Source organism: Neolamprologus brichardi, chromosome 9 (assembly GCF_056152115.1).
Source record: "Neolamprologus brichardi isolate AB-2024 chromosome 9, ASM5615211v1, whole genome shotgun sequence".
NCBI lineage: Eukaryota > Metazoa > Chordata > Actinopteri > Cichliformes > Cichlidae > Neolamprologus > Neolamprologus brichardi.
The window spans coordinates 3444073-3462244 of NC_142112.1; the positions used below are offsets into that span (position 1 = coordinate 3444073).

The following is an 18172-nucleotide window of genomic DNA, read 5'->3' on the forward strand; positions in this document are numbered from 1 at the left end:
TAAAAAGTTTTCATTAATAGACTCGACAAATTTATAGATAAACATAAAATAATAACGGACAGTCAAGGTGATGAGGATGACGTGCTGAGCGGCAGGTATAGAAGCAGAAGCCAACAATCGAATTTGGTTTTCACATGAGAGCGCTAGCAGGAGGTTTGTGTAATAGCGCTGTGAAAACTCTACATTTAACAAACGACTTCCAAAGTTTTAAAAACTTGAAGAATACAACAATTCAACCACCCAAAAATGGCTGCCCATGGATTACGGCACGAGCAGTACCTGCTGTCCCTTGGCGTCACCCGTATACTTGATGACCACTGTGGTAAAGCTTAGTAGTGTCAGGGGAAAGATTCACTACTGACTTTAAAGCAATAAGAGGTGCGAAAAGGTGGTCGAGTTACTATTGAAAGCCCAGGAGAGTCCAAAATGCTAAAGAAAACTCAATTTAATGCACAGGCAATGGAAGCAACGTCAGAGATTAGAACAGGTGGGAGTATGAGGTCTGTGCGGTCAGGCAGGAGTCCTATTTTTATATGAGAAGGGGTCAAATTTACACGTTTTGGCAACTGGACTGAATTAGATGAGAAAGTTTATCGATTACAAATCTGTATAGAAACACGATGGAGCTGTGAGAGTTCACAGAGGCACTCGCTGAGGTTACAAAGCTGGGGGGATTATACCTAGCTTAATTTTGGGGGAGGTTAGGGAGTCCTCAGAGATGTGACCAAATTTCATCTTTCACGCATTATGTGCAAAATCATTTCTCTCGCCTGTGACAAAGTAGCTAGGACAGAATTTATTTGCCATTTGTCACTTGCATATATTGTTATTTTGTGTTCTGTTATTTTACAGTCAGCCATAATGCTTTAATTTAGACATTGCTGGTGTACCTTCTCTTAACACTGTTGAATTCTCCCAGTTCTTTGAATCTTTGGGCTGAAGGAAGGACACTTACTCGGTGTATAAATGCTCAATCAACAATCCTTTATTTCCATACCATTTTCACACAATGAGCATAAAAACCATCATGATGGGGAGAGATGCATGAGAGGGTCACAGCAGGTCTCAAAATGGCGATGTGTTACACAGCTTTTTATACTTTCTTCTTGCCCCCACCTGGTCGTAAACCTAAACATTCACAGACCCTTATCTGTCATGGCGCCTAAGTTATGACCTCGGGCTCCCTGTCTTTCTACCTCCTACAAGGGTGGGGGCACAGAATGTGGTCTGTTTCTGCTATTATCGGCACAAGGTCCTTCGCACACAACATTCTCAGAAATGATTTAAGCAGTCTGACATGACAAGAAAACAGTGTAAAACATTCACAGCAGATAAATGGTGGCGCCCACCTGTCTAACAGAACCCAAAGGATGGTCACATTCTTTTAATCCCCAGAGATATACTTGAACTTTTGTCTATCCTACTACCAAAATATACTGAGACATTTTGTCTAACATCCTATAAGAATATACTGCGAAGGGGGTCATGTTCTTTAACCTAAAAATATAAGAAAACTAAGTTACATATTTTGCACACAAATATATTCCTTAGTCTAGGTTATGTTCAACAGCTGTTTAACATAATTCGTCTACCTTGACTATGGGTATAAGATAACCTAATTTAAAATATTGATCTCACAACTCCCCCCCTTTGATCTCTTTTCTCAAAGAGATCACTTACAACATACATTCTAGGGTGGAAAAGTGGTGTCAACTATTTCCCAGTCTCCTAGTATTTGTGCTTCACACAGAAACACAATTCCATCGCTGGATTTCCTCTGCGCTGTCACTTTTAGAGCTTGGCACGCTCTCTCCATCCCTCGAGTTGTCACGTCCAACGCTGCTGAAGATTTAAGGCAGAGCACGTCGTACACCTTAGTTGTCTTCCTCAATGTCAACGATGAATCTCTCATTTTATTTAAAATCCTGCTGTGGGAAGTCTCCTCTCAATCTCCTGGAAGCTCAGTAGCACAGCTCTCTGTGTGATGTCCGCTGTGCTGAAGATGATCTCTGATCCTCCTGAAGCCTCTCTCCTGGCCTCAGCTCCCATCTTGTGGACGATCCTCTCAGCCACTCCTTCTCGTCATGGCACCTCACGACATCTACAGATTAAAAAATAACACTTCTCTCCCCACATGGCTTCCACCATGTGTCAACTCCCCAATGAGACATGTACAAGAATGTTGCACATTCTCTTTAAAACAATCTCGAGGGTTTCCCACTTGGAGCAGCCATACTCCAACCTGTAACCCTGTGTAAAAACATTAATCAGCAGTTACATGTTCAGCTTATTCAACTCCCAGCTCCACCTGGAGCCTGTATCCTGGAAGACAAATCTGTTAAATCAAACTTCACATTTGCAACCAACTGTAGATCATAAGAGTGATAAAGTATTCAGCATAAAAGACAAGTATCATGTGCAGGTTTTCTCCAATCATTAAATCACTATTATTACCATAATTTGTCCCAAATCATGAATCATCCCAATTTATTCCACAATTTAATCTGTGACTTCCCTTAAACAATATCACTCCACCCATTTTATCACTATGAGCTCATATTCAACTATTCCATAAACACTGCATCTCTTATTTGTTTCCTCATGTCACTTGTCTGTTTTCTGCTGAATCCTCCACATCCACTCTTAAAGAAAAAACAAATATTAGGAGCACCCATAGACAATCCTGGTGGTCAGGCGCAGGTCGATAGGTTCCAGAGGTGCCGTAAAAGGCCATAAAATTAAGCCTGCTGTAAAAGGAATGACACTGGTTTCAATACAGGAACTTTCTCACGTTATTCACATCGTCAAAGTAACCTTCAACATTTTCCCAACAACACAGTGTAACAGCATCATCAATCCTGTAGTAGAGAAGCAAACATCAACCAATTGTTCTGTTATAAATCACATCATCAAATCACATGAAGAACTGTAATGCTGTAGAAAAGAAAATGCAAATGTTAGCGCTGCGCAGATGTATACACTCTTTCTCACAGTAATCTCTGTGAGCAACACAAGCCCATGAATAACACACCCCTGGTAGATTCACAAACAGAAAGTGGCATTTAAAAGGTTAAATCATCACACAACCTCGGATGTTGCTGTCATCTTTCTGCTCCTGTAAAAAGAAACACATAAATTCATCCACCCTTTTGTCCTGTCTAGGTGGAGGTTAACTTTGAGTCATGGTCAAGTCTTGTCAGCTTCTACCAGTCAGTCAGTTTGTTTTTATTTCCATTCATTCCTTCATTCATCCATTCTCTCTTTCTTTGCTGATAGTGGAAACCATCGCCGCATTTGATTTCCACCCTCAGCAAAATGACGTCATTTCAAAAAGAAAAAGAAGAACTTTAGGTCGGATTACCTCGCTGAATCCTTCTTAGGCCGGGACTCTCATATTCTAATTGTCCCAAATAAGTGGCTTTCTCCAGAGCCCATTTTAATGTGGAGAAACTCACTTGCAACAATTTTCTCGACGACGTGTAGCGCTTTTAATTCCCGACGTGCAGATCTGCTTAAAGAAAAGAAATTCACAAACAAAAATCAGTGCACTGTTCAAAAAATAAAAATTAAATGAAAAATAAAAGATAAAACTGAAAACAAAAGTAAATAAAAATACAGAAGCCCGGTCTTAGGACTTGTCACAGAATCTTCTTTCTTTCTCTTATAGGTGAGAAAACACCAAATCTAAAACTTGGTGCCATGGTAAAACTTTCCCCATAGTTCAGAAACAAAAACAAAACAAAACAAAAACAAAAACAAAAACAAAACAAAAAATCTGCTAGTTTCACTCTTTTAACCTCTGGCTGCAGGATTCTGTTCACCCCTGCTATCATGTTCCCCAAAATAATACTAATTAAGTCGTCTATGTATCATTTCTCAACCCACTCAATAAACCAGACAGGATGATAGTAACAGTATTACCTACTTAAAATTGTTTTTGATCCTAATGAGTTTCATTACGTGTGTGTGTGTGTGTGTTTATGTTAGTCGGGTTAATACATTTTCTATTTCTATGTATCCTTTTATGTACCTTCCCCCTTTTTTCTGAAACAAAACTCTGTTCACTCCAAATTTTGTTTCAGAAACATCTAAATGAAAAACTCTGACATAGTCAGGCACAGCTAAACCCCAAATGCTTCCAGGTTACCATCAGCAACCACACTGTGTGTTGTTAACCCCTTCTACAAATACCCTCTTTGGATGTGTGCGACTTTGTGTATGATTTTGTGTTATCTCTAGTGCATATCATGTGCATGTGTGGTGTCACCTTTCCATTTTTCCTAACAGTACTTTTGCATACCTCAGTGCTTGTCTTCCTCCCCCTTTTGTGGTGGTCTGGACACTATGTCAATCCTCCACTTCCAGGCAGTCGTTTGTCTCCCTGGATTCCTTAACCCAATTTGATTCCCCAAACTAAAACAGCAGCCTCAGTCCTCTTCTGCTCCTTTCTCTCCGTTCTTCTCTCCCACTTTTCTGTCCAATGGCAGTCAGTTCTTTTCAGCTTTGTCCCGTGTATCTCTTTGTCCCACTGTCTCTTTCATTGCCATCTCGCTCCAAACATGGCAAATGTCAAGCTCAGACAGTCTTCTCAAAAGTCCTTCACACACAGTGAGGTTGCAGCTTGCTGGAAACGCATCTCCATCCATCCAATCTAGATGGTGGGTCTTCTCTTTCTGATGCCGTTTGCCCACAGCGCTGCTGGACCTCTCTGCTCAGGACTCTGGTATTGTCTCTTGGACTGCTGTCCACTGTTGATGTTCAAGCTCGTGCTTCTGGAACTGCACTCGGTGTCTTCAGGGAGAGATTAGCTTCCTTGGAGCTTGCTTGTTCAGGATGAGGACGGGAAGCTGCAAAACAATTCAGCCAAAAATTCTGGCTGGGTGTTTCTATTTTATTTTTCTAATGATTTTAACCTATAAATTTCTTCCGACTGCTGCCCGTGGAGAATTGATCCAGGTCCTTTCCCCACCTGTAAACGACAGACTGAGAGACTTTCATTATTCACTGTGACTGCAGATGTTTTCATCACTCCTAAAGCAACACATCTCTACTTATTTTGTTTGAACTCTGACTTCAAACCCCCAAAAATGAAATTTTTATTTGATCTTAACCGCAAACACAAAAAATCTTCTTGATGTTGTTATTAATTCTTTTCATCCACAACACTCCAAATTATGTTTTTCTTTTGTGTCCAGCAGGGGAAGAAGGTGACCTGTAGTGTCACTGCTTCCCCCAGTTGGAGACAATTTCCCACTCACACTTTCACACTTTTTATTTTCTTTGTTTTCATCATTTTCTTTTTTACCTCATTGTTTTACACCCACACATTAACCTGTTAACTCACTCCTCCAACCTCATTTTCCTTTCACCCCAACAGCTCTCATACAGTCAGTAATCAAATTCTCCATTCATCCTTGAATACTTGATCACCTTTAAATGTCACTATTAGTTTGATCAATTTATTTATCATTACTTTGACGCTAATCCACTTTTAATTTGCATTATTTACTTTAGTTCATTTTCTCCTATTTGATCACTATGATTTCTTGACTATTATTATTTCACAGAAAATCAACTAATCTACTTTGTCTCCCTATTTGTTATCAAGGAATTCACACACACACTCGCGGGCCGGTCACTCGCCCCCACCTTTTCTTTCTCTCTCACACACACGCACATTTTACTCTTCGTTCGTTCCGCCTGTGAACCCGCCCCTCGAGGCTGGCTCAAAAACACTTCATACTTCTCGCAGTCCCATACAAACTTTCTGCGAGACACTTCTGCTGATTCAGGACAACGCCCTAATCAAAACAAAGAGCGGGTGCCGTCCGCTCTTATACACCTCAATCTAACTAGGACAATTAGGCTCACGATCTTCAGATCGCGCCACATTTGCCTCACGATTTATTCAAACTGCGCCACGGACTGGATACCGCAGTTTCTCTTCCCCATAAAAATAAAACCAAATTAAACCCCCCAATTGACTTCACAGTTTGCAACAATTCGCGACACGGCCTCCTGTCGCAATTTCTACACACCACAAACACTTATAGGCACAAATTATTTTTGTTACTTTAATTGACTCCCGTACTTCAGATGAGACGCCGACTCTAACGGCGCTTTCACACAAACTACACACCTCCAACTCTCTTCCTCTCTCTCTCCTTTTTTTTTTTTTTTTTTTTTTTTTTTAAACACCACAGAGTAATACACCCAATTCAGCCCGTCTATCTCTATGTGGCTCCAAATACCCTCTTTATTTAATTTAACACTCGTCAGGGGACAGGCAAACAACAATTTCAACCACTGAAATGAGGAATACAACCTTTTTCAACCTTTTTAACCTTATTTAACCTTTTTCTCTTACTATTCTTAGAACTCAACCTTTGTTCGCAAAATGTGTCTTGTTCTATGTTCTAATCCAGAAAAAAATGTAAACCCGTGATTACACAAACGTTTCAGTGTTATTCTGTAGCTATGCGGGAGTCCTCAGTCCCCAAGTCACCACCTCAGCAAACCAGACACCGCTGGACCTGACTGCGCGTCCACAGGCAGGGGGGTTGCCACACCATGAACAAAACCAATTTCCACAGGTCCACTAGGCATCAACCTTTGATCCTAAAATGTGTCTTTTCTCTAATGTCCTCCCATTCACACATCAACCGTCACTGTCACCATGTTCATATTTCACACACAGAAACACAGCAAGCGCGTCTCACCAGCAGAAACACACACAGAAACCTCTGAGCTCACCTTTGAAAATGCAAGCGCACCACAAGCCAGACTCTATTTCACCTCTATTTCAGATACTACACTTTGGCCGCCTTTTGAAAGTTTTTCCACATTTCTTGCAACAGAAGCCAGTCATAGACAAAATTAATTATGTTAGGGTAAAAGTGGGCTGCACCCTAGTCTCAACGTAGAATGTGATTAGTATCTTGCTAGAAAGTTCCTATAACACTTGAATTCAGCCTCAACTTATGTTGTTAGTATCTTGCGCCGAAAACCAGACACCGACAATTTAATGTGAAAATACGTGTAACTCAGCGAACAGATTAATTTGGAAAGCCCAATATGCACATTTGGTATTCATAATACAACAGGCTGTGCTTACCTTTTTATGTTTGGACCGTCCTCTGTTTGCCTCGCCCCACGATCTCACCACAGGCCAAATCTGCCCCTCCTCAGCACACCAAAGATCCGGGTCACCGGCACCAAGTTGTTGAAATCTCCCAGTTCTTTGAATCTTTGGGCTGAAGGAAGGACACTTACTCGGTGTATAAATGCTCAATCAACAATCCTTTATTTCCATACCATTTTCACACAATGAGCATAAAAACCATCATGATGGGGAGAGATGCATGAGAGGGTCACAGCAGGTCTCAAAATGGCGATGTGTTACACAGCTTTTTATACTTTCTTCTTGCCCCCACCTGGTCGTAAACCTAAACATTCACAGACCCTTATCTGTCATGGCGCCTAAGTTATGACCTCGGGCTCCCTGTCTTTCTACCTCCTACAAGGGTGGGGGCACAGAATGTGGTCTGTTTCTGCTATTATCGGCACAAGGTCCTTCGCACACAACATTCTCAGAAATGATTTAAGCAGTCTGACATGACAAGAAAACAGTGTAAAACATTCACAGCAGATAAATGGTGGCGCCCACCTGTCTAACAGAACCCAAAGGATGGTCACATTCTTTTTAATCCCCAAAGATATACTTGAACTTTTGTCTATCCTACTACCAAAATATACTGAGACATTTTGTCTAACATCCTATAAGAATATACTGCGAAGGGGGTCATGTTCTTTAACCTAAAAATATAAGAAAACTAAGTTACATATTTTGCACACATCCTAGACTAAGGAATATATTTATGTTCAACAGCTGTTTAACATAATTCATCTACCTTGACTATGGGTATAAGATAACCTAATTTAAAATACTGATCTCACAACAGACACTATCCCGGGTTTTGTTTGTGGTAGCAGTAGTTACATCCTTTACATCCATGCATGTGTTTTAAAGCAAACACTACTAACCATCAGATCATCTGAATTTTCTTCTGTTTACAGGCACATGTCTGGTAAATTATGTTTCTTTATGTTGCTTTGGTTATACTTACCATGGTGTCCATGTTGTGTATTCAGGTCCTATATGTGAGACTGGTGTATGGGAAGGGCCGCCCACTACTTCCTGTTTATATAGGGTCATGAGGTCAATGATTGCATCACTGGGTGTAACCAAATGGAGGGTTTTTCATTTTGTATAGTATTGTTTGTTTTCTTTAAAGTAGCCTTTTGAGTTATATTGTATGCAGTGTTTTACTTTACAAACCATTTAGTTGAGTAAATGAGTTTGTCAGTTTCATGCATGACTCTATTCCTGTTCTTTGTTTAGAATTGCATTATTTGGTTTGACCTATTTGTTTCAATGGTAGGGACTAACGAGGTCAGGTGTGGGCAAAGTCCTGTATAAAGCCAGTGGGATTTTTGCATGCCTGATTGATTGTTTTATGGTAAAATGAAGATGCCAGCAATAAAATATGCTTAAAAGAACTTCCATCGTCTGCTAATGCTATTTACTTATCACCGTCCTTGCTGCTTAAGTTATGCTACATCACATCGCCTTCTACCAATCTTTAGGCTTTTCATAAACAATGACTGCCTGTGTGTGGAAATGGCATATGATGATATAAATCCTTAATTTGTCTGATTACGTCATGACTAACACAGATGACCTTATCGTTTTCTCGTAGCTGAGCTGGTGAGTCCAGTCAGTGTACGTCAGATGCTCATCACAAACCTGAGGAACCGTCTCTTTGAGCCCCAGCCATTCGGACTCCATGAAAGATCTAGTCCTCTGGCTATACCATGACCTGGTTACAGGGTCCAAGGAGTTTCCTCATATCGCAGTCAGAGGATTGTTTCACTCAGAGCAGCTGACGACACCTTTTAGACCCGTGCTGCAGAGACTCCTACAGACTCACCAGCTGGTTTGATGGTGCTGCCTGCAGCGTCATGCCTCTCAGATCCTGACTCCAGTACTTCCAGACAAGGCAGATATTTTTGTGCTGAAGGCAGACCTGAGGAACTCCACACCCTGGATGTCAGCGGCCTCATCAGTCACCTCTGCTGTTTATTGCACAGAAGACAGTGAAATGACAAACCGCTGGAGAGTTACGGACTACAGCTCAGAGGGCAGAGTTATCATGTCGGTGTTCTGCTGGTTTCTGAGGACGTTTGCACAGAGTGCGAAGAGAAAGGCTACAGAGGAAGAGAGCAGCAACAGGAGCCCCACTCCACCAAGGAAGCACTTCAGACTGTGAAGCCTTTCTCAGAGAAGTTTTTTTCCTTTAATAGTTTTAAGACTTTGGCACTGCTTCTGTGAACTGTGCTGGACATATGGCATGGCTATGGACTGGATGTTGAACCAGGGCCGTATATTGTAGAGCCAACTGTAAATCTATGCAAAATGTACTAAGGATCAATAAAGACAGTGCCAAGTGTACATTATCCTCTGCTGCATCTCAGACATCAGCAAGAATCAACAAAGTTGTAAGTAGTAAATCATGTTTAAGGTCGTCTCTAAAATGATGTCCCAAAATGTTAGAAAACTTGAGGTTTTAACTTGTATTGTTGCTTTTCTGCATTTTGTTTTTAAAAGTAAGAAAAGGAGAAATAAGAAGAGACACCACCGAAAAGAATTTCCCTAATTAGAATACCACACCAGCTGGTATGATGGTGCTGCCATTCTCAGATCCGGACTCCAGTACTTCCAGGGAAGCTGGATATTTATGTGCTTTTACCATCATCTTCCAACTTCTGATAGAAATCCTGACGAAAACTGATGACAGCCATCTCTAACAGTCTTCCGGCTGGGCCTTCCTAACCAAAGTCAGGTGACAGCGCAAACAAGAGGAAGTCTGCATCCCTCTTATTTATTTTTTTCTCGTAGCTGAGCTGGTGAGTCCAGTCAGTGTACGTCAGATGCTCATCACAAACTTGAGGAACCGTCTCTTTGAGCCCCAGCCATTCGGACTCCATGAAAGATCTAGTCCTCTCGCTGTACCACGACCTGGCTATGGGATCCAATTAGTTTCCTCATATCGCAGTCAGAGGATTGTTTCACTCAGAGCAGCTGGCGACATCTTTCACACCCGTGCAGCAGAGTCAGAGAGAGAACACCACTCCATCTCCTCCTACAGACTCACCAGCTGGTTTGATGCTGCTGCTTGCAGGGACCCTCCTACATTCTCAGATCCTGACTCTGTACTTCCAGAGAAGGTGGATATTTATGTGCTTTTATCATCATCATCATCTTCCAACTTAAGCAAGAAACCCTGAAGAAAATTGACGACACGCATCTCTGTCTTCTGATTGGGGTTTCCTCACTGAAGGGAGGTGACAAGGCAAACACAAGGAAGTCTGCATCCACCTGGAAAAAAGAAACACATCAAATAATTATACAAAATGCTGTAATCCTACTGTGCAATTAGTGATACAAAAATCTGTCATATATCCTGTGAATAAAAGTATATGTTTTTGTCTCTGTACCATGGTAATAACAGAAGCGAAACGCAATATTGTGTCAGGACAATTCACTATTTATGCCAAGCTGAATATTTACCGTACATTCTGTCCTCAAACACGTTTTTCTGCACTGACCGTTTCAGGTAAATCACTCCATGCGCCTCAGCCAGAAGCCTCTTCAGCCCTGGGTTATTCTGCAATCCAATGAGGGTGTTGAAAGTGCACATTGCACATGCATGGTAGGTGTGGCAGAGAAGTGTGTGCATGTGGCGGCTCTCCTTTACAAAGTTGACACAACTGTGCGTCTACGAGGGAATATCCCGCCAACAGATGTCCAAGCTTAATGCAGATGTCCAAGGATAATGCCCTCCAACATCAAGAGAGTGCAAGGAGTACCTGGACACACAATTGACTACACCACCAATGCAGCAAGAAAAAGGGCACTCGACCAATCCTTCAGTGCTGGACAAAGTGACTGTTCTCCAAATCCCAAAATCCAGACTCGCACTGGTTGCAGTTCGCTACAAGTGCGTACACTGGCCGATTTAAAGCCTCTCACAGATCTCATGCATGAAAACCGGTCAGGCCTATGAGCCGTTATGGAGGACTTCTGCCACCTATATGCTGACCCTGTCCAGCCTTGTGTCCTCCCCAAATCACTGCTACGTATCTATGACCCACAGATGAAGGGCTGTCAGCTATCTGTCCTTCTGCAGCACTGCGATCGTCTGAAGCACTGCGTTGTTGTCTCAAAGGCAGAGTCACTGGAAGAGAAAACCAGGGAGCAGCACAAATGTGACCTTTGGCACACAGCACGAGCAGGAAGAATCACTGCGTCAAACATATGTGCAGTTGTGTCCACCTCCATTGCCACTCCTGCATTGCCAAACGGTTAAGAAAGTGTGCTACCCACAAAAACTGTCACATCAGCTCTCCGACCATGAACCGCAACAATTCAAGTGGGGAAGAGACAGTGAAAACACAGCACGAGAGTGCTACACCTCACAGGGAAAGGTGCGGCATAGAGAACTTAAAGTGGATAAGTGTGGTTTCATAATCAACCCCTCATTCACAGGGTGCCACCCCTGAGGCGCTCGTAAAATGTGAATGTTGTGGTAAAGGATGTGTGGAAATTAAGTGCCCGTATAAACACCGCAGCAACAACCTCCTGCAGGCCTGTGAAGATGACAGAATCAGCCGCACCAGTGGATCCAGTGTGATGCCACTAATAGACACGGAATTAATACCTGAATTCATTCTGAATTAAGAGGTCACACCACATATTTTCGACAAACATTTCAGTAATGACTACACATACTTTATGATTGTTTTGGTTTTTTTCTGTAGTTGGGTGGCGCTGTCACTTGGTGTTCGCGCTCTCTGCAGTTGAGTGTCACTTCCTGTTTCTTGTTCCAACACACAGTGGTGTTTCTGTGTAGCTTATCTGCATAGCAATTTAATGAAAAAGTTGTAGATATCTTCTTATGTCATAGTGTAATCTTCACTTGCACACTCAGTGTACTCACACGCTAATTTATAACCAAAGTATTAACTCACCGTGTCTTTACTGTCTCACTAGCTTAGTTTAGCTAATCTCGTAGCCGACTCGCTAGCCGTATGGCCTCTTCCCCTGTCCCCCGGTGTTTGCTTGTTGCTGGGGCGGTGGCGTGCGAGGCTGTGTAGCGTCGCGCTAGCTTCCGCTTCTTCGTCAGACATCTTATTGTTGTAGAGCAACTCAAACTGGTGTTACTTTCAAAATCCCCGCGAACTATTTCTCTCTTTAGCTGCCGCTTCACCCGACGTTCACTTCCTGTTGAACCTTTCACAATAAAACTGATTACGCCACACGACTAGCTATACTAATGTAACCAGTTAACATTCTCAATAAGCTAACTAGCCAGACTAATCATTTTGATATATTGAAGTTGCCTGTCAAGATATCCTTATGCTTTGCTTATGACATCCTGACAGGATGTCATAAGCCCATAACTTCACGCCACATGGCTCCACCTTGTGGAATAACAGGACCATTACAATTAATAGGAAGTCATCATTAAAGAGTCATAAAGAAAAAAAAAAAAAAAAAAAAACAAAACTATCTTTATAACAGATTTACTTTACTGTCCAGTTTAATATTCAGTGTTCCCGTAGAGAATATAACAAAGTTTTTAATGCAATCCCTTTATCTCTGTTGAGTTTGATACAAAATCATTTATATCACTCTAAAGGACAAACCAGTTTACCCTCTTTACAGTTAAAGAAGATTCATTTAACTAAAGTGTGGTTATAAAATCATAAATAAAATGTTTGAAAATATATTATTTTACAATTTTAACAATAACACAATATAAAAAGGGAGTAATATTAAAATAACAAACAAATAAACACGTTTTTGAAATGACCTATCCCCCCCCCCCCCCCAAAGTTAAAGAAATGTCATTTAAAATAATCAGTGGATATTACCCAGCAGCAGAAAGGCTTAAAGAAAGGTTTGGGTTTGAGGTGGTTTACAAGAATAAGAAAGTATTGACCAGGTGTTTTTTTCCTGTTCAGTAATGACTAGCTTCCTGCAGGATTTGGTAAACTGGATGAGCGTAAGAATAGATGGGATGACCCCACTGACTCTAAGGAACTTGTCATGCTTTACAATGTTCTAATAATTATGGGCAAATAGCACATCCATAAGTGTAAATGACTTGTGGAACCATCTTTTTCCTCATCTTTAGAACTACTGAATGCTTCATGTAAAGATGCTGCTTTGTTATGTGAAAATGTGACCCAGTTTCTATCCTTTTATGAATGTGTTTCATTTTTTTGTACCAAGCAAGCCTTATGTTAAAGTGTTGCCAGAAAAGAAAATGAAAAAAGGCATTAGAATGGCCTTCACATATTTATATTGTAAGTGGGTTTTTTTCTCCAGATGTTATTGCACCAATGTTATCTCCCATTGAGAGTCTTTACATTTGTGCAAAGACTACATTTAAAAAATAAATAAATAACAAAAAATAAATAAAAAACTAGCCAGACTAACCTGGCTTCGTGCTAGCTTCCATCTATCCATACAGACAATTTCTTTAACTTATCCAATCCCAGCTACCACAGTGCGTTCCTGTTGATCAGTCTTCCACTCCTCATGTTACTCAATCGCTGTTTTCATTCAGCTACTACTCTTGCTGTCCTGGAGAAACTCTTAGGAATCTTAAATACTTTCACTTAGGAGAGTAGTTTCACTTGTGCTCATTCCAAACGTGTTCCTATCCAACAAAGGCTTTATTTTAAATTACTTGATCTCAACAAGTAAGAAAATTTGTCTTCTCAACATAGACACGGGTCAGAAATTGTAATTTCAGTCTTTTTTCCAGAGAAATGCTGCTTCACCTATAGATGTTTTGAGCTCCATCAAAATAGTGATTTTTAAGCAATCTCATGTTATCTTCCTATGTTGTCTCTCGCCACCTGTAGGGGCGCTATTTTTGGAAACACTCATGTTTAAGAACAAGAAGGAACTTTTGCTTGTTATTAGTCTCCACCAGATGGCGCTGATAGAACGTCATCAGTTGTGGTCACTACAGAAATGAATTAAATCGTGAACAAATATATAAACAAATAAAACAATAAAACGTGTCACAAAGTAGTTTAAGCTTCAAGTGTTTTAGCCGACTAAAAAAGCAAAGTAAACTTTTACAAATTTATCAGTTGCTTCTCAACATGTCAGCAGGTCTGTGTTCAGGACTGAAAAGTGAATAAATAAAGATTTGTTTTTAATTAACTACCCATCATCTTAAATAAATAAAATAAAGTTTTTCTCTTAAATAAAACTGCATAAGGGGGAAAAAAGCTTTTACTGGTTTATTTGCGATGCTTACAGCTGCACTGACAACAGTCTAAATGTTCTACTTTACTTGGTAAGTCAAGTAATTTCTAGCATTTAATGATTTACTTAAAATAAATGTCAGAGTGGAAATAAAATGTTGGAAACATTGTCTCCACAAAGTACATTTCAGTCCTGCTCCATCTAAACGCTTTTAAAGAACCAATTATTATAAAGTTGGACCCTCATCAGACATCTCTGCAGCTTTGTTCATATAAACTGTGGAAATATTTCTGTAGGATATACGAGTTTTATTTTTACCGTTAAACAACACAAGTTACAGTGTATAAACACACAGATCAGGTGTGACAATGCAAAGCTGATCAAAGGTTATGTTTGATTGCTGCCTGGTTATGTTACACACTGAGGAGCAGACCAGTGAGAATCAGTGACTCCATCAAAATAAACTGCTTTTCTCTAATATGCAGTTTAATAGAGCTGAAAATAGAGTCTGAAAATAGAAGCAAATATTTAAAATGCAAAATAAATTCATGCTTAAACAAAAATCTGTATATAATTGTTTCAGGAAAACAGCTTCAGCACAACAAGAGTGTTCACAAACCAACAGAAGCAAATCAACTCATTTACTTCACTTCAGACTGTGATACTCAAAGAAACAAATTCAAAGGCAGAATCTGTTTTGATTCGCTGAAACACTGAGAACGAAATCTAAATAAACTCAAACCTGATTATGAAACATCAGAAGATCCAGAAACCGTTCAAAATATAAGATCCAGCAGCAGCTGATTAAAGTTAAAAATGACAAAGGAACATTTTTAATCCAATCAGGTGTAGCTACACTGATATGTGACTGAAATGAATATGCTGCTTTTTCTGTTTAAACATGTTTAACCTGCTGATGTGATTCAGTTTCAGAACTTTAGAATTAATTTCTTTGAACTGACATGTTACTAAAAAATGTGGTTTGACTTAAAACGCTGATAATCAGGATAACTGACATGTTTTCTTTGTAAAGTCGGGGATTGTTGATGTGATACAAGTTTACAAGCAGCCGGTGTGTTTGAGGCACGGACCAAAAAGCAGCCACGCGAGAAACAAACTACAATTGAAAAAGCGAGCCGTTTATTTAGGCTGATGAAAAACAGAAAAGCAAGGAGAGTCGAAACAAGTTGAAAGTAAACTGGGAAACAACAAGAGAGTAGAACATGAAACTATATAAACCAAACACTGATCTGAACAGTAGGAGCAAAAACTCTGTGACGTGGAAACAAACAGGACTTAAACACACAGGAGGGTAACGAGGGAAGTGGAAACACCTGGGGAGACACAGCTGACACAAATGAACATGATGGTGCCACCATCATCATCAATTTATTCTCCACTCTGATGGAGTAAACACCAGTATCCATATTATGGTGAAACAGGATCTTCTCCTGTCCTGTCAGCTTGTGTCTCCATGTCCCACACTGCTCAGATCAAAGTTACACTGAGCCTAGTTTTAGCCTCAGACCGTCCTGGCTGATCTTAACATTTGCTAATGTTAGCCTCTGATTTGGGCTGCTAACGTAAAGACTTTTAGCTAGCTGACCAGCAGAGACTAGTTTGCTGTTTAACAGACTACAGTCGTAATTTTATTTAAAGCTGAGCATATTTATCATTATGTCTATTTTGTAGCACATGTAAATGTAAAAAATTTAATTTATGAAATGGTGAGCATCTCATTTCTAGTAAGTGTGATGTTTTGTGACCCCATTGAGCTAATATGATTAAATGACAACTACATCTGGATTAAAGTATAATATAAGTGCAGTGCTGGGGTGCAGGGGTGTTATGCTGCTGACACATTATGAACTGTTATGTCTATATCAAACTTTTAGTCTAATAATAAGAGATATTTGTGTCTTTCTTAAAAAATCAGATCCACAGTTGTCTGTCAAGGTCCTGGATCTTTGACCCAGTGTTTAGGGTTCTGAATTATTAATAGTCTTTGATTTCATTATTATTTATCCTTTCTGGCCTCATGGTTTCTGTCTCTGTGCTCCTCCTGTGTTCCATGTTTAAAGCCCTTTGTCTTCCTCTGTTTGTTGCTGGGTCATCTGTGTTTCACTGACTGCATTTTCCTTGTATGTGCAGAACTTTGTGCCATCAGAAACTGAATTTGAATAAGTTCAATTCATATTTGAATTGCTCAACTTGAATAAAAGCTTCTAAAGCTGAATTTGTATTGGCCTAATTTGAAATCCAATGTATTGGTTTGAAAAGAGCTTCGTTGTACCTGCTGAGTGTTACTGAGCGGACCTATAGCATCTAGAGCTGGAGCAGGGCACAGATTAAGTATTCAGAAGTCATTCGTCATTTCAAATGACCAGCAGATAAACTCTCAGGTTGATAATAAATGTATTATCTGTATAAGAAAAAGCATCATATAAACAAATGATAGCCTAACAGTAACCGTTAAGCTTATTGTAGCTGTTAGCTAAAAACACTAATTTAGCATAGTTAGCCCTGGGTTCAGCTTTGCAAACATGATCGACTGTTTCCAAAGTCACGTCTTGTACACTCTCAGAGCCCTGTATGCTTGCAGAGACCACTACAGTAGGGAAACATGCAAATGAATATCCAAACCATTGTAATTTAGGTTTATTTATGTCTTACAGCATCCCAACTCTGTAGCTAACTTAATAACTTTAGCTAAAGTGAATAGTTAGTCTAATTCATTAGTGCAGCATTACTGGATCACCCCTGTTTGAAATGATATGATATACGACTGTCAGTGAAGCAGCAAACTTTGTGAAAAAACCCAACACTTCACATTCTCTAAACCAGGGGTCTCGAACTCCAGTCCTCGAGGGCCGCTGTCCTGAAGCTTTTCCATGTGTCTCTGTTGCAACACGCCTGAATACAATTAGTAGGTCATTAGCAAGACTATAGAACGTGACTGCATGCTGAGGTGGTGATTCAGCCATTGGATTCATGTTACAGCAGCTCATGAGTGAATGAACATGGTGCAATAAAAGTACTTTTAGAAGTATATTTTTCCAAACACTTACAGTAACTTAAATTTACTTGAGTAGGGTTAGGGGTTGCCACTTCAGCATGCAGTCAAGTTCTATACTCTTGCTAATTTTACTCATTTTACTCAGGTGTGTTGCAACAGGGACACATGGAAAAGCTTCAGGACAGCGGCCCTCGAGGACTGGAGTTCGAGACCCTCTAAACCATAGGTGTCAAACTCTGGCCCGCGGGCCAAATTTGGCCCGCAGCCTAATTACATTTGGCCCGCGAAGCCATACCAAATTATTATTAGAGCTGGCCTACTGGTATTATACAGCTAATATATATATTGTTTAGTATTAAGCTTTGCTTGTTCCATATTCAGTTTTTCAGCAAAACTTGTTTGAGTCCATAAGAAAAGATTCATTCTTATATCTAGAGGAAGATTTTTTTTTCAATAAATATTAATGTTAGTCCGCGACTTTGTTCCAGTTTTGAATTTTGGCCCACTGTGTATTTGAGTTTGACACCCCTGCTCTAAACGTTTGGCCACAGCTGTAGATGACACTATCAGTGCTCGTTCACTTTTCTGGGGAGGATCCAAGATGGCAGAGTGACTAGCAACCTTACTGCAGGGGTCCGAACGTTTTTGGTTTTCTTTTGTCCTGAAACTGTGAAATTATAAAAAGCAATAACCGTTTTTTGTGCACGTCAACCAACTACAGAAGAACTAACAGGACACCAACTCTACCGTAATTATTCCGTCTTTTTTTTTTGATAACTGTCCTGTGAGTACGTGCATCCGCTTCAAGG

General features: G+C 40.3%; 2 pseudogenes across 1 annotated transcript; both read left to right on the forward strand.

Annotated features, from left to right (window-relative positions):
• Nucleotides 1–246: 246 nt before the first annotated feature.
• LOC148101127 (uncharacterized) lies at nt 247–10284 on the forward strand (annotated as a pseudogene). Its single transcript, XR_015719596.1, has 3 exons — nt 247–322; nt 8760–9558; nt 9668–10284. The product of XR_015719596.1 is annotated as an uncharacterized LOC148101127 (transcript).
• A 485-nt stretch (nt 10285–10769) lies between these two features.
• On the forward strand, nt 10770–11912 carry LOC148101128 (uncharacterized; annotated as a pseudogene).
• Nucleotides 11913–18172: the final 6260 nt, after the last annotated feature.